The sequence below is a fragment of the Oncorhynchus keta genome, chromosome 36, assembly GCF_023373465.1.
Source record: "Oncorhynchus keta strain PuntledgeMale-10-30-2019 chromosome 36, Oket_V2, whole genome shotgun sequence".
NCBI lineage: Eukaryota > Metazoa > Chordata > Actinopteri > Salmoniformes > Salmonidae > Oncorhynchus > Oncorhynchus keta.
Window position 1 is genome coordinate 3,985,009 of NC_068456.1, and position 25,579 is coordinate 4,010,587.

Sequence of the window (25,579 nt, forward strand, 5' to 3'; positions counted from 1 at the left end):
GGGACCACACCTCGTCCTCCAGAAGAGGGCCTCCTCGACACTCCAACACTTCCGCTAGCGTCACAAACGTGCTGCTCATCCTGCACACACACCACACACATACACACCGGGAGACAGACACATCAATCAAACAAACAAACAAACAGTCTCACACTACACACACAACTGAGCAGGTGATCAACTAGGGATCAGTCTAGAAAACTAATGCCTTTAAGACTGATTTAATTTGCACTGCTCAACATATTTATCCATCTCTGGCCTCGTGTCTGTTTACTAAATATCCTCCATATAACATTAACATTTTAGCCATTACAGTTAGTATCCCGAGTTTCCACAGTTCCTCCAGTAAGTTTTAACAATTTGGGTTCCCTCTATCTGTGGTGATTTTTTCACTGAGGTCTAATGGTGCAAAAGTAAACAAACAGCCAATAGCAGTGATTCAGCACCACCGAAACAGACATCTGCAGTTGTCACGGGATACTAGGAGTGGTGGGTGGAATCAGGCACAGAGAGCAGGGTTCTGTAGATCGTCAAGGCGCATACAATTGACCAGCCCAAACACAGGCCCAAATAGTCCGGAGAATACACATATGAAAACCACCATACGACAGAGTAACAAAAAACAATCCCGCACAAAACAAGGGCGGGACAACCTACTATATATAAGGACGCTAATTAAACTAAAATACACACAGGTGAAACTAATAAGACAAAACCAACAGACAAACGAAAAATGGATCAGTAGTGGCTAGTAGGACGGTGACGACGACCGCCGAGCACCGCCCGAACAGGCAGGGGAGCCAACTTCGGCGGAAGTCGTGACAGCAGTTTAGCAGCACAGGACAGTGAAGAACAACTGTTTGATGTGCAGCCACCCCACCGAGATAATAAATAAATCCAGGGATGGAGATAAAACAAGGAAGTCCGAACCAGGATATTCAATATATATATATATATATTTTTACCATTGTAAATAACAGGGAAGAATTTGCAACTAAACAAAAATAAACCTCTCCAATTGTTAATTTGAAATCTCAGCCACACTCTCTCCTCTGAGCCTTTTACTGTACGGTCTGTCCCTGAGCCAATGCTCAGAAACAGAGCCCGCTCATCCTAGTGCCAGCTCATCCAAACAGCATTTCCAGTACTAGTGTTTAGTGAAGTGTGATTGGATTTCATCAGTTAGATGTTGTTAGCTGTTGAGATCTGTGACAGATCATCCTCTCAGTGGCCCACAATCAGTTTGTCTGGACATAATGAGCTTTCCTTGAGCCACACAGATCAGGTGGACTGGACTCGAAAAGACTATTGAAAACAAAACTCAGTATGTTTTAAGGGAGAATAGGTATTGGTCAGAGGCCGAAAAAGAAAGGAAATTCTCAAGCGCCACAAATTCCACCCATGCACTACCAAGGTTTTCAAGCACACCGCTTTGACTTACTGTAGTTGCTCTGTTGGTATTGTACTTCAAACTATGTGTAGGCAGGTTGCTTAGGATTCAAACCTTCTCAAACAACCTAATTCATAGTCTTAGAGGTGCTTCCACAATAATGTGATTTGTACCGCATTCAAGGACAAGTATTGCATTCTTCACACACCACAAGAAGACATTTTCCCATTATGCTACCCTTTCATGCTTTTTAAAATGAAATCAATGCGAGAAGCTCAGTTAGCTAGAGCGTGTCTGCATTTCTGATTTCTGTAACTGTTAGCTTACCTGTGTAATATTGAATTAAGCTCAGAACTTGAATTAAGCTCAGAACTTGAATTAAGCTCAGAACCAAGCTCAGAACCGTTTCAAGCATGGTCCTGTTTTATCAATTGCTGTGCTGGTCAATGAGCAGGTCATTCATTACCTTTGTCAAAATAATATGTTGCTTAAAGTTACGTTTGTACTTTTTTTCTTTTTGCAACAATGATGGTGACGAAACTAATACACATTTACAATATTCCTATATGTAAAAATACATACAAACAAATTATTGATTGATTGATATACTGTATACAGTACCAGTCAAAAGTTTAGACACACCTACTCATTGCAGGGTTTTCTTTATTCATACTATTTTCTACATTTTAGAATAATAGTGAAGACCTCAAAACTATGAAATAACACATATGGAATCATGTAGTAACAAAAAAAGTTTTAAACAAATCAAAATATATTTTATATTTGAGATTCTTCAAAGTAGCCACCTTTTGCCTTGATGACAGCTTTGCACCCTATTGGCATTCACTCAACCAGCTTCACCTGGAAAAGCACTTGTTGACTGAAAAGCACTTGTTGGCTGCATTCCTTTACTCTGCGGCCCAACTCATCCCAAACCATCTCAATTGGGTTGAGGTCTGGTGATTGTGGAGGCCAAGTCATCTGATGCAGCACTCCATCACTCTCCTTCTTGGTATGCCAATCACACAAATTATTGGCATGCAGATTCAGTTTCACTGGTAAAACGTTACCTCTTAGGGAGGCTGCGAATTTTCGCAGCTTTTTGTTAAAAATCGCGCAACATTTCAACGCCCTGCTATTCATGCCAGGAATATAGTATATGCATATGATTAGTATGTGTGGATAGAAAACACTCAGACTTTTTTAAAACTGGTTAAATCACGGCTGTGACTATAACAGAACGTGCGTTTCATCTAGGTTTCTTCCTAGGTTTTGGCCTTTCTAGGGAGTTTTTCCTAGCCACCGTGCTTTTACACCTGCATTGTTTGCTGTTTGGGGTTTTAGGCTGGGTTTCTGTACAGCACTTTGAGATATCAGCTGATGTACGAAGGGCTATATAAATACATTTGATTTGATTTGATTTGATCGAAAAGTGCAGGAAAATCTGATCACTGAAAATGGGAAAATATATCCATGCGCCACTTCAACCAATTGTTAAAAGTGACCCACATTAAATGGGGCTGAGGTTACAATACCTACAGCTTCCACACGATGTCAACAGTCTTGTCATTTGTCTCGGATTTGTTTCTTGGTCAAACCGAAACAAGGGAGCCGATTTCTTCCGGTCTCCGACAGGATGTTTTGGTTGAGAAATATCCGGACATGATTTCAAGACGTGGAGCTAAAGAATATACATCGCCCCGTGATCATTTTGATAGATTATTAACGTTTACTAATACCTAAAGTTGCATTACAAAAGTATTTCGAAGTGTTTTGTGAAAGTTTATCGTCAACTTTTTTTTTTAAAAATGACGTTGCGTTATCAAACTTTTCCTTGATTACACAGTCTTCATAGATCGATATCTAGGCTATATATGGACCGATTTAATCGAAAAAAAGACCCCAATAAATGTTTATGGGACATCTAGGAGTGCCAAGAAAGAAGCTCGTCAAAGGTAATGAATGTTTTATATTTTATTTCTGCGTTTTGGGTAGAGTCGGCTAACGCAAAATCTGTCGTGTTAGGTGACGTTGCAGTATTTTGGGGGTACATGTTATCAGATAATAGCTTCTCATGCTTTCGCCGAAAAGCATTTTACAAATCTGACTCGGTGGATAGATTCACAACGAGTGTAGCTTTAATTCACTACCTTGAATGTGTATTTTAATGAAAGTTTGAGTTTTATCAAAAACTATGCGTGGCGCACTTGAATTGAAGTATCATTCACGATTGATGATGGTCTATTTTGAAATTAGGTATGCCTAACTTGGTGTTTGAGGGTATCATTGTGGAGTGTTCCCTGCAGCGTACCATCGCAAATGTGATTGGAACAATAGCAACAGAACGTATGAAGAAACAAACATGTCTAAAACAGCATTGTTGTCTGAAAAGCATCTAAACAATATTTTGTACTGATAGTAAATAAAGGTATTTATAACTTTATTTCTTAATTCGACCTTTAATTGTAAAAGATTATCCAAACATCACACAGAACACATCCACAAAAAAACAAATTCCATAAACCAGTCTAAATAATATTTCATTTGTGGGGTGAAGAAATGGGTGAAGGTATCGTTGAGGGGTATGCAGGAAATATTACTATGATGGGGGATTTATCACTAAATGGGGGGCAAACAAGTTTGTAAGCTAAATAAAAATAAAACCTCTGGAAAGGGGGGTCTGAGCTGGCAACCTGAAGTACTATAGTTACAATCTGATGCCGCGTTCAAGACAACTGGGAACTCTGGGGAAAAAATGAGCTCCGACTGGGAAAAATCGTTTTGAACGGTCATCCAACCCGGAATTCAAACTCAAGAACCTGGGCCTCTTTCTAGAGCTTCAACTTTCCGACCTCATTATTTGACCGAGTTCCAAGTTGTCCACAAAGAAGTAGAAGTTGTCCCTTCATCTCGTTTTATTATAAAATCTTTGGTCTGACAGATGCTTATGTAACAACCCGAATGCCTTGTATGATGTCAACAAAAATGGCGCCACACATAGCTGGCAAATAGCTTAGCATTAGCTCATCATAATCAGTACAACCTTTTTTACACACATCTGTGTCTATTACCATCTATGCAAGACTCTTTATGCATGGTTTGTTACCAAACATGTTAATAAAACAGTAAATACATTATGCTCCATACATATGGTATGGAGAAACGTCAACACGATACACAGAAAATAAGACACTTACTTTGATAGGAATGCAAACATGTCCAAAGTTATTTGTAAGGAAAACAACAATGAAGGCAATGCGGACGCCAAATAGAAAATGTGCCAGGGGGAAAAAGTTAGTGCAAGGCCTATTATGACTAGAGATGCGCAAATGTCTGCATACTTGATCAAATCAAATCAATTGTAATTAGTCACATACGCCGAATACAACAGGTGTAGGTAGACCTTAACAGTGAAATGCTTACTTATGAGCCCCTAACCAAAAATTCAGTAAAAAAAAATATGGACGAGAATAAGAAATAAAAGTAACAAGTAATTAAAGAGGATGTCACGACTTCCACCGAAGGTGGTTCCTCTCCCTGTTCGGGTGGTGCTCGGCGGTCGGCATCGCCGGCCTACTAGCCATCACTGATCCTTTTGTCCTTTTCCGTTTGTTTTGTCTTTGCTTTTTTCACACCTGGTTTCATTTGCTTTAATTTCTGTGTGTATAATTACCCCTGTTGCCTGCTTAGGTTTGTGCGGGATTATTTGTGTCATGTTGCTCGTTGAGGTTGCGCTTTATTTATTTTCACGTATTATACCGAGTGTGTGTATAAGTTTAGGAGCGTCGTTTTCCTCCTTCCGTGAGGAAAACTGGTTTCTCTTTTGTCGAGGGCGTTTATTTTGGTATTGTACCTGACCTATATGTTTGTGGACTTGCCTATTAAAAACGCTACTCGGACGCTATCTCTGCTCTCCTGCGCTTGACTCCTTCCCCTACCTCTAAACACAATATCATAACAGAGCAGCAGTAAATTAACAATAGCGAGACTATATACAGGGGGTACCGGTACAGGATCAATGTGGGGGGCACCTGTTCGTTGAGGTAATATGTACATGTAGGTAGAGTTATTAAAGTGACTATGCATAGATGATAACAGAGGTATCCGGTATCGCTTGCTGTGCAGTAGCAGAGAGAACAGTCTATGGCTTAGGTGGCTGGAGTCCTTGACAATTTTCAGGGCCTTCCTCTGACACCACCTGTTATAGAGGTCTTAGATGGCAGGGAGCTTGGCCCCAGTGATGTACAGGGCCGTTCGCACTACCTTCTGTAGTGCCTCGCAGTTGGAGGCCGAGCAGGTGCCATTCCAGGTAATAAATATAAATAATATGCCATTTAGCAGACGCTTTTATCCAAAGCGACTTACAGTCATGTGTGCATACATTCTACGTATGGGTGGTCCCGGGAATCGAACCCACTACCCTGGCGTTACAAGCGCCATGCTCTACCAACTGAGCTACATGATGCAACCAATCAGGATGCTCTCGATGGTGCAGCTGTAGAACATTTTGAGGATCTGAGTACCCATGCCAAATCTTTTCAGTCTCCTGAGGGGGAGTAGCTTTTGTCGTGCCCTCTTCACGACTGTCTTGGTGTACTTGGACCATGTCAATTTGTTGGTGATGTGGCCACCAAGGAACTGGAAGTCCTCAACCTGCTCCACTACAGCCCCTTTGATGAAAATGGGGGTGTGCTCAGTCCTCCTTTTCCTGTAGTCCACAATCATCTCCTTTGTCTTGATCACGTTGAGGGAGAGGTTGTTGTCCTGGCACCACACCTATATACTGTCTCGTTGTACCACTGTTGTTTCATCTCAAACGTAATGATGGTGTTGGAGTTGTGCCTGGCCATGCAGTCATGAGTGAACAGGGAGTACAGGAGGAGCTGAGCACCCTGAGGTGCCCTTGTGTTGAGGATCAGCGTGGTGGATGTGTTGTTACCTACCCTTACCACCTGGGGGCGGCCCGTCAGGAAGTCCAGGATCCAGTTGCAGAGGGAGATGTTTAATCCCAGGGTCCTTAGCTTATTAATGAGCTTTGAGGGCACTATGGTGTTGAACGCTGAGCTGTAGTCAATGAATATCATTCTCACATAGCTGTTCCTTTTGTTCAGGTGGGAGAGGGCAGTGTGGAGTGCAATAGAGATTGCATCATCTGTGGATCTGTTGGGGCGGTATGCAAATTGAAGTGGGTCTAGGGTTTCTGGGATAATGGTGTTGATGTGAGCCATGACCAGCCTTTCAAAGCACTTCATGGCTACAGATGTGAGTGCTACAGGTCGGTAGTCATTTAGGCAGGTTACCTCAGTGTTCCTGGGCACAAGCACTATGGTGGTCTGCTTAAAACATAGGGACTCAGATAGAGAGAGGTTGAAAATGTCAGTTAAGACACTTGCCAGTTAGTCAGCGTATGCTAGCAGTACACATCCTGGTAATCCGCCTGGCCCTGCGGCCTTGTGAATGTTGACCTGTTTAAAGGTCTTACATGGGTTGCGGAGAGCGTTATCACTCAGTCTTCCGGAACAGCTGGTGCTGTTAAGCATCATTTGCCTCGAAGTGAGCATAGAAGTAGTTTAGCTCGTCTGGTAGGTTTGTGTCCCTGGGCAGCTCGCGGCTGTGCTTCACTTTGTAGTCTGTAATGGTTTGCAATCCCTGGAACATCCGACGAGCGTCAGAGCCGGTGTAACATGATTCGATCTTAGTCCTGTATTGACGCTTTGCCTGATTGATGGTTCGTTGGAGGGCAAAGCGGGATTTCTTGTAAGCTTCCGGGTTAGAGTCCCGCTCCTTAAAAGCGGGAGCTCTACCCATTATCTCAGTGCGGATGTTTCCTGTATGTAATCCATGGCTTCCGGTTGGTGTATGTACGTACGGTCACTTTGGGGACGACATCATCAATGCACTTATTGATGAAGCCAGTGACTGATGTGGTGTTCTCCTCAATGCCATCGGAAGAATCCCTGAACATATTCCAGTCTGTGCTAACAAAACTTTCCTGTAGCTTAGCATCTGCTTCATCTGACCACTTTCTTATTGACCAATTCATTGGTGCTTCCTGCTTTAGCTTTTGCTTGTAAGCAGGAAACAGAAGGATAGAATTATGGTCCGATTTTCCAAATGGAGGGAGAGCTTTGTATGCGTCTCTGTGTGTGGAGTAAATGTGGTCTAGAGTTTTTTCCCTTTGGTTGCACATTTAACAATCTGATAGAAATGAGGTAAAACGGGTTTGAGTTTCCTTGCATTAAAGTCCCCAGCCACTAGGAGTGCCGCCTCTGGATGATCGTTTTCCTGTTTGCTTATGCCCGTATACAGCTCATTGAATGCGGTCTTCGTGCCAGTCAATTGAAATAAATTCATTAGGCCCCAATCTATGGATTTCACATGGATGGGACTGGGAGGGCATAGGCTCACCCACTTGGGAGCCAGGCCCACTCCCTGGGGAGCCATGCCCAGCCAATCATAATGAGTTTTTCCCTACAAAAGGTCTTTATTACAGACAGTTTCATCAGCTTTCCAGGTGGCTGATCTAAGATGATCCCGCAGGTAAAAAGGCTTGATGTGGAGGTCCTGGGCTGGTGTGGCTGCATAGTGGTTGGCAGTTGTAAAAGCCAGTTGGACGTACTGCCAATTTTCAACTTCAACTATATAGCTTTACACATTTTGATGGACTGATTGACTGAGAAGGATGGACGAAAGGGAGAGAGAAAATATGAATAGAGAATATGATAACAGAGGATGACACCTCTGAACCATCTTCCTACCCATATGTTTATTACACCGAATAAAAAAACATGTAAAGTGTGGTCCCATGTTTCATGAGCTGAAATAAAAGTTCCCAGAAATGTTCCGTATGCACAAAAAGCTTATTTGTGACTCGTTTCAGGAATCTAGGCATATGTCGCAAGTTACGACTTCTTGGCAGAAATGCCTCCTGGAACATGCGAACTATCATGTGCCTTAAACTTTTAGGCCATCTGTAAATACGAATAAAATTGTTAAATTACGAGCCTTGTTGGTTAAGCCACAGAAAAAGTCAGCAACCTTCTAATTAGCCACGGTTGGCTGAGATAATGAGTGGGCTGGACATGCCGAGAAAGGAGTTCGGATTGGTCTGCCATATATAGTAGAAGGCTACTGTCTATTTGAGCTTGTCAGTCTGTGTTGGTAATCCTATCGAACGCGGCTCTTTAAAAAATGTATTGTGTAGTGGAGCTGCATAAGTGTTGCTCTCCACTTTGAGGGTTGAGTTTTGAAATCTGTGGAATTAAAGTATGATAGCTAAAGAGATTGAGAAAACGGCTACAGTTGAAGTCGGAAGTTTAGTTGTAGCAGGGTGTTGCGTTCCCTCTTCATAGAGGCGTGCGTAACATAATGGGGGCTCATCCGGGATTTGAACCCGGGACCTCCCGGACGAGCCACCAATTATGTTACGCACGCCTTTATGAAGAGGGAACGCAACACCCTGCTACAACTAAACTCTCCGTAAAGTGAAAAAGGTATGGACTGTAGGTGCAAGTAAGAATGACAACAGGCAGAATGTGGTACCGTTTACAAGGACTTTATTCCTTTACACGGTAATATGGGGAAAAGGGGCTGGACGGAACCAAAGCAAAGAAAGTAAATCTCAAAGCCCCCTCTCCTATCTTACCTGCCTAACCAATACTTACCTAATTTAGCACCACCTGGTGCCCTAACCAAAATACAGGGGTGGTCCGCCCAGGTCTTACCTATTGTGCCTAGACAATGAATATACTACAGGTATATGTATGCTCGTGGGCCTCTTGCCTAAGCACTCCCTAGGTGCCTTCCCCTTCCAAATGAAACAGGATATTAAACAATTTCATAAACAAACTAAGAAACAAAGGACATCAAATAAGCTCTACCTGAGCAACAAACTCACAGAACATACCACTTCCCAGCAATGAACTCCCAGCAAAATCTCTCTAGCAAAATCTCTCTAGCAAAAATCACTCTAGCAAAAATCACTCTAGCAAAAATCACTCTAGCAAAAATCACTCTAGCAAAAATCACTCTAGCAAAATCACTCTAGCAAAATCACTCTAGCAAAATCACTCTAGCAAAATCACTCTGCAATGACCTCCCAGCAAATCTCTCTCTCTGAACAGAACACTGGCTTTTATATAGCTTCAGATTGAATGGGTAATTGGAGACAGCTGCGACTTGACGAGGGGGCGGGGTCAGCTCTCCAATTAGCCAAGGAGTCGACCAATCAGCTGCTTGAGGGATTTCAGGAAGCCATTTCCTGAAATAAACACATGCAAATACACAAACTACAACACATAAACTGGGGAACGTAACATGGAGGTCTACAATTTTTTTGCTGATTTCTTTTGATTTTCCCATGATGTCAAGCAAAGAGGCACTGAGTTTGAAGGTAGGCCTTGAAATACATTCACAGGTGCACCTCCAATTGACTCAAATGTTGTCAATTAGCCTATCAGAAGCTTCTACAGCCATGACATAATTTTCTGGAATTTTCCAAGCTGTTATTAAAAGGCACAGTCAACTTAGTGTATGTAAACCTCTGACCCACTGGAATTGTGATACAGTGAATTATAAGGGGAATAATCTGTCTGATAACAATTGTTGGAAAAAATTACTTGTGTCATGCACAAAGTAGATTTCCTAACTGACTTGCCAAAACTATAGTTTGTTAAAAAGAAGTTAGTGTAGTGGTTGAAAAATGTGTTTTAATGACTCCAACCTAAGTGTATGTAAGGGAAAACAAAAATTAATGGGAACTTATTGGCACCATACGAAACATATACACGATGTACAATACCACTCAAATGTATGTTGTTTCATTCAAAACGTATTGCAAATACCATATGGCAAATGCCAAGTGTCACACAGCAAAAATCCAATAGATGGCAAGCGCACATCAAGTCAAGACCCAAGGGTCAAATTTTGAAGATTTGAAAAAAAAATCTAACTTTTACCTCCATAAAAGAGTGCTCTCTGGACCATTTCTTTTAAATTCGTTTGATTTTCTTTGTCAATTATACATGTATAAGGACATACTTTTGTCATATTGTATTGACATATTTTTTTAATTGTCCATATGGCATATGTTTTTCCATTTGCAATATGATTTCATAGGAAGTCAAAAGTCAGTGAACCATTGCCAAATGCAATAAGAAATGTCCAAATGCAATATGAAAATATTGAAAGTGCCAAATCAGGATGTTATGGCCATTTACCATGTACAATCATAGGAAGTCGGTTTCCAAACCCAAAAGTCAGTGAACCATGTCCAAATGGCATGTATACTGCCCAAATGATATGTAGCACTATGTTAAGCCATGAATCAATCTAGATGGCCTATTTGTCATGTTTGACGAGGGAGAAGTTGTTTTATAAAGATTTTTTGAAAAACGTCCAAAACTACCAGGGGTGCCCCCTATTGGAATGGCACGGGTGTGGGGGAGGGGGGGGGGGTGCTCCCTACCCAACTGTAGACCCCTTGCACCCCCCTAAAGGCATTAAAAAAACATTTTTTAAATGTGCTCCTGGTAACCCATTCCAATCACCAGGCTGTCCATTTGCAATATGTTTCAAAGGGCATTTACCATCATGAATTTGACATGCTCCAAAATACTGCAGAAATGCTAAACTGACTGGTCCGATGACCTCGGGATGGCCGGGCAGTGATAGTGGTTCCTCTCCATCGCTCGATGTTGACATGAGAGATGTGGGATTCTGTTTTTTTGTTTTGAAAAATGTCCAAAATGACCAGGGGCACCCCTATTGGATAGGCATGGGTGGGGGGTGCTCCCTACCCAACTGTGGACCCCTTGCACCCCCCTAATGGTATTACAACCATTTAAAAAGTGTGCTCCTGGTAACCCGTTCCAATCACCAGGTGCCCGGCTGTCTATTTGTAATATGTTTCAATGGGCATTTACCATCACGAATTTGACATGCTCAAAATAAACTGCAGGAATGCGAAATTGACTGGCCTCAGGATGGCTGGGCAGTGATTCTGGTTTCTCTCCATCGCTCATTGGTGTTGATTTCAGAATGTCAATTTGGTGATGGTCTATTACTGTTTAAACATATTGCAAATGGACAAAAGTCAGCCAGCAAGTCACCGTCCATCAGTTAATTAGATATCATTCTGACACCAAACTGATACAAACTGACACCACACCCACTTTTTCCAACTCGTTTAGAAGCCAACTATCACATATTTCAGAGCAGGCCCAAAATTCACAGTGTCTTTGGTTTAAACCACAACAAAAACATAAAACACGTAGTTACGTTCTAGCTGTGGATCCAGTTGTGACATTATGTGTAGGCCGAGCTGAGGCGACCCCGAATCCCGAGTTTCGGCTCGATAGGTCATTCGGTGCCCGATCAATGACCTTAATTGGTGCTGAAAATCTACTTTTTCTGGGCGTTGCTACGGGACCTTGAATGAGCTATCGGACACAAACGTTGGGGTCCGTCTCTATGGTCTGAGGCGGTTTCAATGCACCCAATCTTGCAACTCGGGGACTTATTGAAAATGTTCAAGGCTGTTTCTCGGCCTGAGAACCTTCTAGAGCCACATAACTCACCCTGCACTATCGACTTGAGTTCTAGAACAGGTTTCCAAAGTTTCAGAGCTCTAGGTCTGACGGTTCATTGATAGTTTGAATGAAGGTAACTATTCCAGGCTCTGTGTGGCTGTAAGCCCCACACTCTGTCACTCCATCCTTGCTGTGTGTGTGAGTTTTTCTTGGAAATCTGATGGGAGAAATTACTGTTTTACAGTTCATGAGGGTTGCTTATTCACACATATGAAGTTTTGGAAATATCTGACTCCTTTAACCATTTGAAACAGCCCCTATGACCCAAATTTAAGAGACTTCCGGTTGGCACAGGAAGCTGAAAGTAACCACATATCCTTATTGGGAAGGCTTTTACAGAATCCTGAGTTTAAAGTCTTTACATTAAGAATTGACTGATTTACACAGGGTTGAATGCAGTGATTTTCACAAACTGCAGGTTTGGTACATCAAAACATCTTTAGTGTGAATTTAACCACTTTTGGTTGCTTCAGGAAGCTTAGAACCTCATAGTGGAATGATGAATTGCCATCGAAGACAGGTACATAAAGGCATTCATAACCCACATAGGCTTCAGGTTGAATTTAGGGAGCAGGCAATGTATTCCTATGGGGAGAGAAGTCATTGCAAACTGTTTGATGTAAACACCTTCTTTTCACTGCTAAGGGTTAATGCCACATGGTCAAGGTTAGGCTTGCACAGATCGGGAGGACTTGTGCTTCTAACCCTAACGGCTCTCCCACTGTCACTCAAAAGCACCTGAAATTTAGGGCCAGGCTTCATTATGGATCTACTTTCTTTCACGGAGCGAGCTACGGTCAAGCGGGAAATCTCGTTGAAATCGGCACAGCCCAGAGATTATGGTAATCCCATTGCAGGCTCTGTGTGTCTTTAATCCCCGCACTGTGTCACTCCATCCCTGCTGTTTGTTTGTTTGGTGTGTGTGTGTGTGTGTGTGTGTGTGTGTGTGTGTGTGTGTGTGTGTGTGTGTGTGTGTGTGTGTGTGTGTGTGTGTGTGTGTGTGTGTGTGTGTGTGTGTGTGTGTGTGTGTGTGTGTGTGTGTGTGTGTGTGAGAGAGAGAGAGAGAGAGCTTTTCTTTGACATCTGTTGGGAGAAATGACTGATTTACAGTTCATGAGGGTTGCCTAATCACACATAGGAAGTTTTGAAAAGATCTGACCTTTTTAACCCTTCGAAACAGCCCCTATGACCCCAATTTAAGGCCCTTCCGGTTGATGCAGGAAGCTGAAAGAGAACACATATCCTCCTTGGGGTAGTCTCTTATGGAATTCATTCTGAGTTTTAGGTCTCTACGTTAAGAACTGACTGATTTACGGGCGGGTTGAATGAGTGTGTGTGATTTCAGAAAATCACAGAAATCTCGCAGAGCTTCGAAACCCACCTTAACGTATTCGTAACCTTTTGGGAAAAAAAACCATTATTTTTGAGCATCACCATCACATTGTACGATTTCTCTTAACCTCTTGCTCCTACCTGGCACGCAGGCGTCCCATCTAGAGCTCTGGAAATGCAAATGCGCTACGCTAAATGCTAATAGTATTAGTTAAAACTCAAACGTTCATTAAAATACACATGCAGGGTATTGAATTAAAGCTACACTCGTTGTGAATCCAGGCAACAAGTCAGATTTTTAAAATGCTTTTCGGCGAAAGCATGAGAAGCTATTATCTGAAATCATGTAACACCCCAAAAGACCCGCAGGGGACGTAAACAAAATAATTAGCATAGTCGTCGCTACACAAACCGCACAAATAAAATATAAAACATTCATAACCTTTGACCATCTTCTTTGTTGGCACTCCTAGATGTCCCATAATCACTATTGGGTCTTTTTTCCGATTAAATCGGTCCATATATAGCCTAGATATCGATCTATGAAGACTGTGTGATAAACGGAAAAAATAGCGTTTCATAACGTAACGTCATTTTTTTAATTCAAAAAGTCGACGATAAACTTTCACAAAACACTTTGAAATACTTTTGTAATGCAACTTTAGGTATTAGTACACGTCAATAAGCGATAAAATTCATCAGGAGGCGATGTAAATTCTATAGCTGTCCCAACAATATCCAGCAACTTCGCACAGCCATGGAAGAGTTGGACAACATTCCACAGGCCACAATAAACAGACTGATCAACTCTATGCGAATGAGATGTGTTGCGCTGCATCAGGCAAATGGTGGTCACACTGGTTTTCTGATCCATGCCCCTAAATAGTTTTTTTAAGGTATCTGTGACCAACAGATGCATATCTGTATTCACAGTCATGTGTAAGGAATACAGTGAAAGACTGGCAGGAAAAGTAGAAGGAGAGGATGTGATAGAATAGAAGTGTGTCAGATTCAAACCGTGCACTGGTGGATATACAGTGCCTTAGGAAAGTATTTTTTTAACGTTACAGTCTTATTCTAAAAATGATTACATTATTTTTCCCTTGTCAGTTTACACACAATAGCACATAATGAGAAAGCAAAAATACCCTTTACTCAGTACTTTGTTGAAACACCTTTGGCAGCGATTACAGCATTGAGGCTTCTTGGGTATGTCATGAGACTCCTGTGAGGATCTGAAGGATCGGGTTACAGTGGGTCTGCTCTACAGCACCCTCTCTCCCGCATAGGGGGAGTGAGATGAAGTAAATAACTGGATCGTAAATACCTTGCAGAAACTCTGTCTTTGGGCTCTGTAGTATTGAATATGGAATGTCATCAAAAGGTTGGACATTAACATCAAAAGGTTGGAGATTGAAACAATATTTCTAATGTAAATAATGTGGGAAATGATTGGTGGGGCTCTAAACAATAATCATGTCAAATAATTTGCATGTCTCTCCTTCTCCCGTTCTTTCATTCCCCACCCCTTTCATTATGTAACCAGCTGTTATATAGGGTTAGTCCACGAGCGATTTTTCATTGCATTATGTTAATATGCAATACTATACTGTGTGTGTGTTTATGTATTTCTGTGTGATTATTTCATTAGATAGTAAGTAAATAAATAAGCAAATATGTGTAAGCTAATTCATCATGGAGACTAGGATATTATGACGTTCAGAATGAGACTGAAATAGGAGCAAATGACTGGTGCTTAATTAATTGTTATATGATTCATTTAATTGCATAATAATTGAACGTGGTATGTAATTATTCGATGAATAGCCATCATTGCATAAATGGTAGTCAGGTCACGACAGGTATGACACTACAAACTTGGCACACCTGTAATTGGAAAGTTTCTCTCTACAGATCCTCTCAAGCTCTGTTAGGGTCATTGTCCTGTTGGAAGGCGAACCTTCAACCCAGTCTGAGGTCCTGGAGCAGGTTTTCATCAAGGATCTCTCTGTACTTTGTTCCGTTCATCTTTGCCTCGATCCTGACTAGTCTCCCAGTCTCTGCTGCTGAAAAACATCCCCACAGCATGACGCTGCCACCACAATGATTCACCGTTGGGATGGTGCCAGGTTTCCTCCACGCGTGACGCTTGGCTTTCAGACCAAAGAGTTCAATCTTGGTTTCTTCAGACCAATCTTGTTTCTCATGGTTTGAGAATCTTTAGGTGCCTTTTGGCAAACTCCAAACTCACCCGATTGCTCAGTTTGGCCGGGAAGCCAGCTCCAAGAAGAGCCTTCTTAGTTCCAAACATTATCACTTTAAGAATGATGGAGGCCACCGTGTTTTTGGGGACCTTCAATGCTGCAGACATTTGGTGGTACCCTTCCCCAGATCTGTGCTTCGACATAATCCTGTCTCTGAGCTCTAGAGACAATTCCTTCGACCTCATGGCTTGGTTTTTGCTCTGACATGCACTGTCAACTGTGGGACCTTAAATAGACAGGTGTGTGCCTTTCCAAAGCAGGTCCAATCAATTGAATTCAACACAGGTGGACTCCAACTTGTAAAAATATCTCAAGGATTGTCACTCCCTGACCTGAGTATTCTTTGTTTTCTTTATATATTTTGGTTAGGTCAGGCTGTGACATGGGTGATGTATGTGTTTTTGTACTGTCTAGGGGTTTTGTAGGATTATGGGGTTGTTTACCATCTAGGTGTTTATGTATGTCTATGGTTGCCTAGATTGGTTCTCAATTTGAGGCAGCTGTTTATCGTTGGGAATCATATTTAGGCAGCCATCTTCTTTGGGTATTTCGTGGGTTATTGTCTATGTGATGTTGCATATTTGCACTCAGTTTTGATAGCGGTCACGGTCGTCTTGTTATTTTGTTTGTTTGTTTAGTGTACCTTGTGTTTGTCCGTCTTTCATTAAAAAGATGTATTCACATCACGCTGCGCTTTGGTCTCCTCACTACGACGATCGTGACAGAATAACCCACCAACAATGGACCAAGCACCGTGGTAACGGACAGCAGCAGCAGCGACAAAGAACGCAGGACTCATGGACTTGGGATGAGATTCTGGACGGCGAAGGACCCTGGGCAGAGTCAGGGGAATATCGCCGCCCCAAAGCAGAGCTGGAGGCAGCGAAAGCAGAGAGGCGCCGATATGAGGAGGCAGCGCAGCAGCGTGGCTGGAAGCCCGAGAGGCAGCCCCAAAAGTGTATTGTGGGGGGGGACAAAGGCAGTGTGGCGAAGCCAGGTAGGAGACCTGCGCCAACTTCCTGTGCTCACCGTGTTATGCGGTGGAGCGCACTGTGTCTCCGGTGCATGTGCATAGCCCGGGTTCGGTAAATTCCAGCACCTCGTATCGGCCGGGCTAGAGTGGGCATCGAGCCAGGTGCCATGAAGCCGGCTCTACGCATCTGGTCTCCAGTGCGTCTCCTCGGGCCGGCATACATGTCACCAGCCTTACGCATGGTGTCCCCGGTTCGCCAGCACAGCCCAGTGCGGGCTATTCCACCTCGCTGCACTGGCCTGGCTACGGGGAGCATTCAACCAGGTAAGGCTGGGCAGGCTCGGTGCTCAAGATCTCCAATGCGCCTTCACGGTCCAGTCTATCCGGTGCCACCTCCATGCACCAGCCCTCTGGTGGAAGCCCCCCGCACCAGGCTGTCTCTTCGTCTCATCCCTACAGCTGCTCCCGCCTGTCCAGCGCTGCCAGAGCCTTCCTCCTGCCCAGCACTGCCAGTCTCCCGTCTGTCCTGAGCCGCCAGAGTCTCCCGTCTGTCCTGAGCCGCCAGAGTCTCCCGTCTGTCCTGAGCCGCCAGAGTCTCCCGTCTGTCCTGAGCCGCCAGAGTCTCCCGTCTGTCCTGAGCCGCCAGAGTCTCCCGTCTGTCCTGAGCCGCCAGAGTCTCCCGTCTGTCCTGAGCCGCCAGAGTCACTCCTCAGTCCAGAGGCACCTTTCCGTCCAGTGGCGCTCTCTATGATGATCTTCAGTCCGGGGCCCGCTGCGAGGGTCCACACAACCACAACCCGCACCCGAGCCGCCGCCATGAAAGAGGCCCACCCGGACCCTCCCCTTTAGATTAGATTTTGCGGCCGGAGTCCTCACCTTTGTGGGTGGTACTGTCATGCCCTGACCTGAGTATTCTTTGTTTTCTTTTTATATTTTCATTAGGTCAGGGTGTGACATGGGTGATGTATGTGTTTTTGTACTGTCTAGGGGTTTTGTAGGTTTATGGGGTTGTTTACCATCTAGGTGTTTATGTATGTCTATGAATGCCTAGATTGGTTCTCAATTAGAGGCAGCTGTTTATCGTTGTCTCTGATTGGGAACCATATTTAGGCAGCCATCTTCTTTGGGTATTTCGTGGGTTATTGTCTATGTGATGTTGCATGTTTGCACTCAGTTTTGATAGCAGTTCCGTTCGTCTTGTTATTTTGTTTGTTTAGTGTACTTTTTGTTTTTTCGTCTTTAATTAAAAAGATGTATTCACATCACACTGTGCTTTGGTCTCCTCACTACGACGATCGTGACAAGGATGATAAAAGGAAAGAGGATGCACCTGAGCTCAATTTCGAGTCTCATAGCAAAGGATCTTAATGCTTATTTAAATAAAGGCATTTCTGTTAAAAATAATTGTAAATGTGAAAAATGTCTAAAAACCTGTTTTAGCATCGTCATTATGGGATATTGTGTATAGATTGAAGAGGATTAAAAAAAAAAGTAATATATTTTAGATTAAGGCTGTAACATAAACAAATGTGGAAAAAGTCAAGGGGTCTGAATTTTCCGAAGGCACTATACATGCCAACAATCGCACATATCATGACAAACAATGAGATAAAGTAATGGCTACTGTATAAACGTCTAGGAGCGGGAGAGATGACCCATGCTCTTCTCACTGTAGAAGAGTGACACTGACTGTACCTCATGTGCATAACAAAGACACGCTTTGAATTATATTTTCAATTAGTGTGTCAGAAATTAGGAGGAATATCAAATCGCAGTCAGACGCAGAAATGTACTTTCATGCATACTTTCAACACTTTAAGTTGAGTATCTGGATAACCTACAAAGGCACATACTGGAAGTAAGTATTAGTGATGGGAAGTTTGGCCCTTTTTAATGACTCAGATCCTTTTGTTCGTTCGACTTAGTAATCTCCAGGACCACCTGAGAACAATGAACTGAAAACTCAAAAGAGTCATGATTCTACAAGACATATTGGCTTATTGAAGCTCTCATTTGTAACAGACTTGTAAAAGTGTGCTTTAAACTATGTACATTTGTTGATTGCTAGGAATACAAATAAGGTCAAGGTCTAGTTGTAGCCGCAACCGGACTAGATTGTGAACGACATTTGGCAGAATGCATTTGCTTGACTGTCTTGAGGGTGGTACGCACAATCTAGTTTGCGAATTGCAGTTCGAGTTTGTTGAGCAGAGGCTGTGTATGTGCTGGTTCTATAAAGCTGTCCATCAAAACATTCAATAATCAATTAATTTAATTCATTCTTGCACCATGCGACCAATGATCAGTTCTAAGAATGTATTTTTCTCCTTTATATTGCCTGCAGAATTCTCTATTTTCCTGCGCTAATGAATATGACAGACTTTTGTTGGTCGGAGCACGTCTCTGGACCCGCTGAGCCGGAGGAGCGTGTATCAATACTGCAGTAGGACTCATTGTGGCCAGCAGGTCAGAACAACAAAGTACTGAAATGAACGAGTCACTCAGAAAAACAAATCACGACTCTCAAGTCAGTAAGAAGAGCTGTTCAAAAATAACAAATCATTCCTGAACTGAACATCACTAGTCAGTATGTAGTTGTAGAGTAGCCTCCATAAGCCCACAACTGTAAGCCTACCTTTTTTGTATTTTATTTGACAAGTAGCCTACATGGACATGGCAACATATAGCTTATAATGTTTAGGAGTACTTTAATCTAAAAATGAGATACAGTGGACTTACAACCGAAGATACAGAACAGGCCCTAACTATCCAATTATCTAATTGTATTTAGCAGGGGATAGACGAGCCCAGTGTTCCCCAAACTCTGTCCTCGGGACCCCAAGCGGTGCACGTTTAGGTTTTTGCCCTAGCACTACACAGCTGATTCAGATAACCAACTCAGCATCAAGTTTTGGATTATTTGAATTGGCTGTGTAGTGCTAGGGGGAAGAAAACGAAATGTGCACCCCGTGGGGTCTCCAGGACTGAGTTTGGGAAATGCTGGACTAGCCCTTGATCATGACTCTCAGTTCCATTACATTACACATAAGAGTCATTGGACGAAGGCGTCTTCTGTACAGGGGTTTTTATTAAGAGCCCCGACGCTCGGTCTGAACATCACCACGTAACGCTTGTGGTGTGGTTTTGGAAGAATAAGGACCTTCCCACTGGGCACAGTGGGCACAACGTCTATTCCATGTTGGGTCAACATTTTATTGACATGACGTGGATTCAACCAGTGTATGCCCAGTGGGTTATCTTTCATATCAGCGATAAATAATTTCCAAAAAACAAAAGGTTCAATTGACACACCTTTAATAGGGTTAGGGTTCCCACACAGACTTATTGCCATGTTACACAGCGCTAGTTTACAGAGAACAGACGGAAGACAGAGTGGACTGCCTGTGCCATATGCGGTCTACGAACACCTGTGATTCCATTTTGTATCACAAGGTATAATGGATTTATATTATAGTCCAGTTGGGGTGGATGCCAACTACCGTTAAACTCCAAAGAAGAAGAACACCTGCTTGTAAAATGGAAGACAGAAGCAACCAAAGTGTCACCGAAAAGTACTGTTGGCTGCAACAGTGTTAAACCCAGTTAAAACATTCTACATTAAGTGTGTATTTAGCTTTTTTTTTAACGTGATATGGAAGTTGAGGGATTTATATTTCTAGAACAATACCACAATTGAGAATCGATTCACGTTTAGATGGAGTATTTGCCTATTTTTGGCTACCAGAGCCAGTTCGCCTTGAAACAGAACACATTAGGCCCTTGGACTATAAGGAGCTTCCTTTAGTCCATTATTGGGATCGTCAAAGGCCGAATTACACTTCAGGAATTAAAAGGAAAGACAAACATTATGTTTATGCTGGCAGCGTATTACCTGGTCGTATTCGATATGTGAAGAACTCGAACCTTTAGGAATGTCCTCACCCTCTTCGACAACGATCCAATATAATCCTTGTGATCATTGGATGTTATATTGGTGTCCTCTCTGTAAATAGGAGCTACATACACCAACCTGTACTCCCTGCCAGTGCCTCAATCCAGCCTTGGAATGTTACGGTGTTTCGAAACATTTTTTTCTTTCTCTAAATTACCACTATTATTAGCCCGCCCTGGCACTAAGAACTCAATTGGATTACACACAGCACAGTTTTACAGGCAACAGTATGGAAGGCCAAAAGGTTCAAACCGTCGTAACCGGAACACGTCTTAACAACAATTGTAATTATAATTTTTCACGTGCTTTTTTCAAGTGTCAAACGTCATTTTTTTGTACACCTGTTCAGTGTGCATTTACATGCTTGATTAGAATGCTTGTTATGGTCATTTTTACACGCTTTAATTTCACCTGTTCAGTGTGCATTCACAGGTGATTAGAACGCTTGTTATGATCATTTGTACACACGCTCATTACACCTGTTCAGTGTGCATTTACAGGTGATTAGAATGCTTGTTATGGTCATTTTTATAAGCATTCATTGCACCTGTTCAGTGTGCATTAACAGGTGATGTTAATGCTCTAACTCAGAGACTCTGTCTAGAATCTCGATCCAGAGGGGATATGGGGGAGGGGCCAGAAAGGGCTGAGGCTGACCCAGGGAGGGGGGCCCGCCAACCTCTACCCACGGCCACCAGGGGGAACCAGTACATCCAGCCAGCTCCCTGCACCAGGGAGGTGAGGTGAGAGGGCTGAGGGCTGTGCCTTTAAACAGCTGGGAAAACTACAGAAAATTATGTCATGGATTCTGATAGGCTAATTGGCATCATTTGAGTCAATTGGAGGTGTGCCTGTGGATGTATGTCAAGGCCTACCTTCAAACTCAGTGCCTCTTTGCTTGACATGGAAAAATCCAAAGAAATCAGCCAAGACTTCAGAAAAAAAATTGTAGACCTCCACAAATCTGGTTTATCCTTGGGAGCAATTTCGAAATGCTTGAAGGTACCATGTTCATCTGTACAAACAATAGCACGCAAGTATAAACAACATGGGACCACACAGCCATCATACCACTCAGGAAGGAGACGCGTTCTGTCTCTTAGAGATGAACGTACTTTGGTGTGAAAAGTGCAAATCAATCCCAGAACAACAGCAAAGGACCTTGTGAAGATGCTGGAGGAAACAGGTACAAAAGTATCTATATCCACAGTAAAACAAGTCCTATATCGACATAACCTGAAAGGCCGCTAAGCAAGGAAGAAGCCACGGCTCCAAAACCGCCATAAAAAAGCCAGACTACAGTTTGCAACTGCACATGGGGACAAAGATCATACTTTTTGGAGAAATGTCCTCTGGTCAGATGAAACTAAAATATAACGTTTTAGCCATAATGACAGTCGTTGTGTTTGGAGAAAAAAGGGGGCGGCTTGCAAGCTGACGAACACCATCCCAACCGTGAAGCACGGGGGTGGCAGCATCATGTTGTGTGGGTGCTTTGCTGCAGGAGGGAAAATAGATGGCATCATGAGGGAGGAAAATGATGTGGAAGCTTTTGGAAGGCTACCCAAAACGTTTGATCCAACTTATACAATTTAAAGAAAATGCTACCAAATACTAAGTGAGTCTATATAAACTTCTCACCCACTGGGAATGTGATGAAAGAAATTAAAGCTGAAATAAATCACTCTACTATTATTCTGACATTTCATTTAATTCTTAAAATAAAGTGGTGATCCTAACTGACCTAAGACAGGGATTTTTTTACTATGATTAAAACTGAGTTTAAATGTATTTGGCTAAGGTGTTTGTAAACTTACGACTTCAACTGTTCTGGAGCTCAATGCCACGAATTCAGTTGATCTTTTTTAATTTATATACATCAAAACTTTTGCCTCTGAAGTAACAAGCTATAAATCCATGTGAAAACAAATCCCTTCCATTTTGTATTCATTATTTCATCGTAACAATATGTTCCTCCAGCCTTCGTCTTGAATAGTGTTTTCCTACTCATTCAAATGACACTATACATCCAGTAGATGGGGGTACCTACTAAAGTACCTACTTTTCCAAAAATCTTGTCTGTTTGATTATTAGATGAATGTATTAATAGTCACTACCCTTTCCAAGACACAAAGCATGGATGAAAAGATTGTTTCTACAAAGGAATTAATAAACTGATGATGAAGTTGCAGTGGAAAAAGAACCAAGGTCCTTCCAAAGCCCATTTATTCTGGAACAGAGTAAATAATCAAATCAGGCTTCATTTATATAAGCACATTTCAGACATGAATGTGAACACAACGCATGAACACAATGCACTTCACAGGAAGAAACAATGAAAATAAAAACATAATTATTTACTACAAAAGAAACATAAGAGGATAAAACAACAACAAAAGAATAACAATTTAAAACTAATTGACTAAAAAAGCACCCTGAGGTATATACACACCTGTTCAGTGTGCATTTAGAGGTGATTAGAACGCTTGTTATGGTCATGTTTACACGCGTTCATTACACCTGTTCAGTGTGCATTTACAGGTGATTAGAACGCTTGTTATCGGCAGTTTTACACGCGTTCATTACACCTGTTCAGTGAGCATTTACAGGTGATTAGAACGCTTGTTATCGGCAGTTTTAACGTTTTGTTCAGTGTTTTTACAGGTGAAAAATCGGCAGCACGCGTTCACACCTGTTCAGGTATTTTTTCTTTTAAGTTTTAGCTATTACACCTGTTCAGTGTATTTACAGGTGATTGCCTTGTTATCGGCAGTTTTCAAGCGTTCATTAACCTGTTCAGTGAGCAAACAAAACGCTTGTTATCAGCAGTTTTCATCATTACACCTGTTCAGTGTGCATTTACAGGTGATTGCTTGTTATGGTCATGTTTAAAATTACACCTGTTCAGTGTGCATTTACAGGTGATTAAACGCCCAGTTTTACACGTGTTCATTACACCTGATAATTTACAGGTGATTAGAACGCTTGTTATCAGCAGTTTTACATGAGTTCATTACACCTGTTCAGTGTGCATTTACAGGTGATTAGAACGCTTGTTATGGTCATGTTTACACGCGTTCATTACACCTGTTCAGTGTGCATTTACAGGTGATTAGAACGCTTGTTATCGGCAGTTTTACATGCGTTCATTACACCTTGGGTAAGGAATGGCGTTTTTGTAGTAGTTTTTGGATAATTGCCAAAAACAACTTATTTGGTAACTAACGTTTTGCTGTTTTTCTAGTAAAAAAAGCACAAGTATTTTTTCATTTTAATTAGCTATCCATAACTTTGCCTTGTCTGAAGTATCAAGCTCTAAGTCCATGTGAAAACAAAATCTGACACTTTTCATCCACCAGATTGGATTGTTTTGAGAAAAGTACCTACTTTTCCAAAACCCCATTTGTTTGATAAATAAATTAAAGCAATAAAGCCAATGTTTTGAGAAGAAATTAAAGCTGGTCACTATCTTTCCAAGGCTGAATTAAAAATAGGACATGCAAATATGAAATAAGCTTTTTGTGTGTATGGAAAATGTCTGGCAGCTTTTATTTCAGCTCATGAAACCAACACTTTACATGATGCATTTATGTTTCTGTTCAGTGTATATGTGAAAATGTGTTGCAAACTGAGACGTCACTGCTCAAGTTGGTAAGCCAATGTTTTGAGAAGAGCTGGCTCGTCATCTGTCCAGTACATAACATGCAAATATCTAATGGTATCTTAAGGCTACCTCTATACTGTTTCTTTTGTCATTGATAGGCTGTACATTTACCTCCTCCAATGTATCCCATATTGCCCATTTCCTCACCAGACAGTAGCAACCAACTATTAAAAAACGGTGATAATTTCATTCATCAACATTTTAAAAAAGTGTAATAGACATTTACAGTAGACATTTCCCCGATTGTAGTCTACCTCGAAAGTAATCAGACTGTTTCAGTCGGTAAAAAGTAACAGGACAAAACATACTTATTATTTTATGTTTGCTAAAATAAAATAATGTGAGTCTTGACTGAATAGATATTTAATAAACACTTCAAAACAACACGTTATACTATAGACACTAGAAACAGAATAAACTAAAATAATTCTGTATTTATTTCTGATGTCACGATTGTTCATGAAGCAAACATTGTATGACTTGGTGAAGGGGTGGTTGAAAGAAGCTGTCCCCCCCCCCCTTCCTCCATGGTGCTCGTTCAACATAGCATGTGGAGATTCCTGTGAACATCAACAGTCATAAACCTGTCATTCTGAACAGCAACATCTTCTAAACCTAAATTTAGACCAGTTGACAATTCAACAGAAGTCAATCTTGATCATGTTGATGATCGGTACAACATGAGACAGATAGCAAGATAGCAAGCCATGGTATCAGGCCATATACCACGGGTATGAGTCAATATTACTTGTTTACTGTTGTAATTACGTTGGTAACCAGTTTTTAATAGGAATTTGGCACCTTAGTGGTTTGTGGCCAATACACCACGGCTAAGGGCTGTATCCAGGCACTCCGCATTGCGTCTTGGATAAGAACAGCCCTTAGCCAAGGTTAATTGGTCATATACCACAAACCACTGAGGTGCCTTATTGCTTAAATATAACACAGATATATAGATTAAGCGCATGTGAGGTTTCAAATAATAATGTTACTACTACTAGTTCTCTCTCCCTGCATTTCCCGAACATGTTTATCTGATATAGCTAGTTGTTGTTGTTGTTCTTGCTTGCTCATCCAAAGCAGGCTTTCCAATCCTCGATGGTCTTCAGATGCTTGACCTCATGCTCATCATGTTGTGGCTGTAATATGGACATTGCATTAGAACAACAGCTAGATACACTCTTAGAAAAAAAGGAGTTCCAAAAGGGTTCTTCAGCTGTCCCCATAGTATAACCCTTTTTGGTTCCAGATAGAGACATTTTGAGTTCCATGTGGAAATTTCCCTTTGTGGAAATGCTCGACTGGGGTGTCTTGCACCACTGTTGCTGCCCTAATTTATTATTCTTGTGAGCCTACACTATTCAGGCAAATGAAGTAAAAGCTGTTACAAATGTGGTTTGAGTACTGTTTTTAGA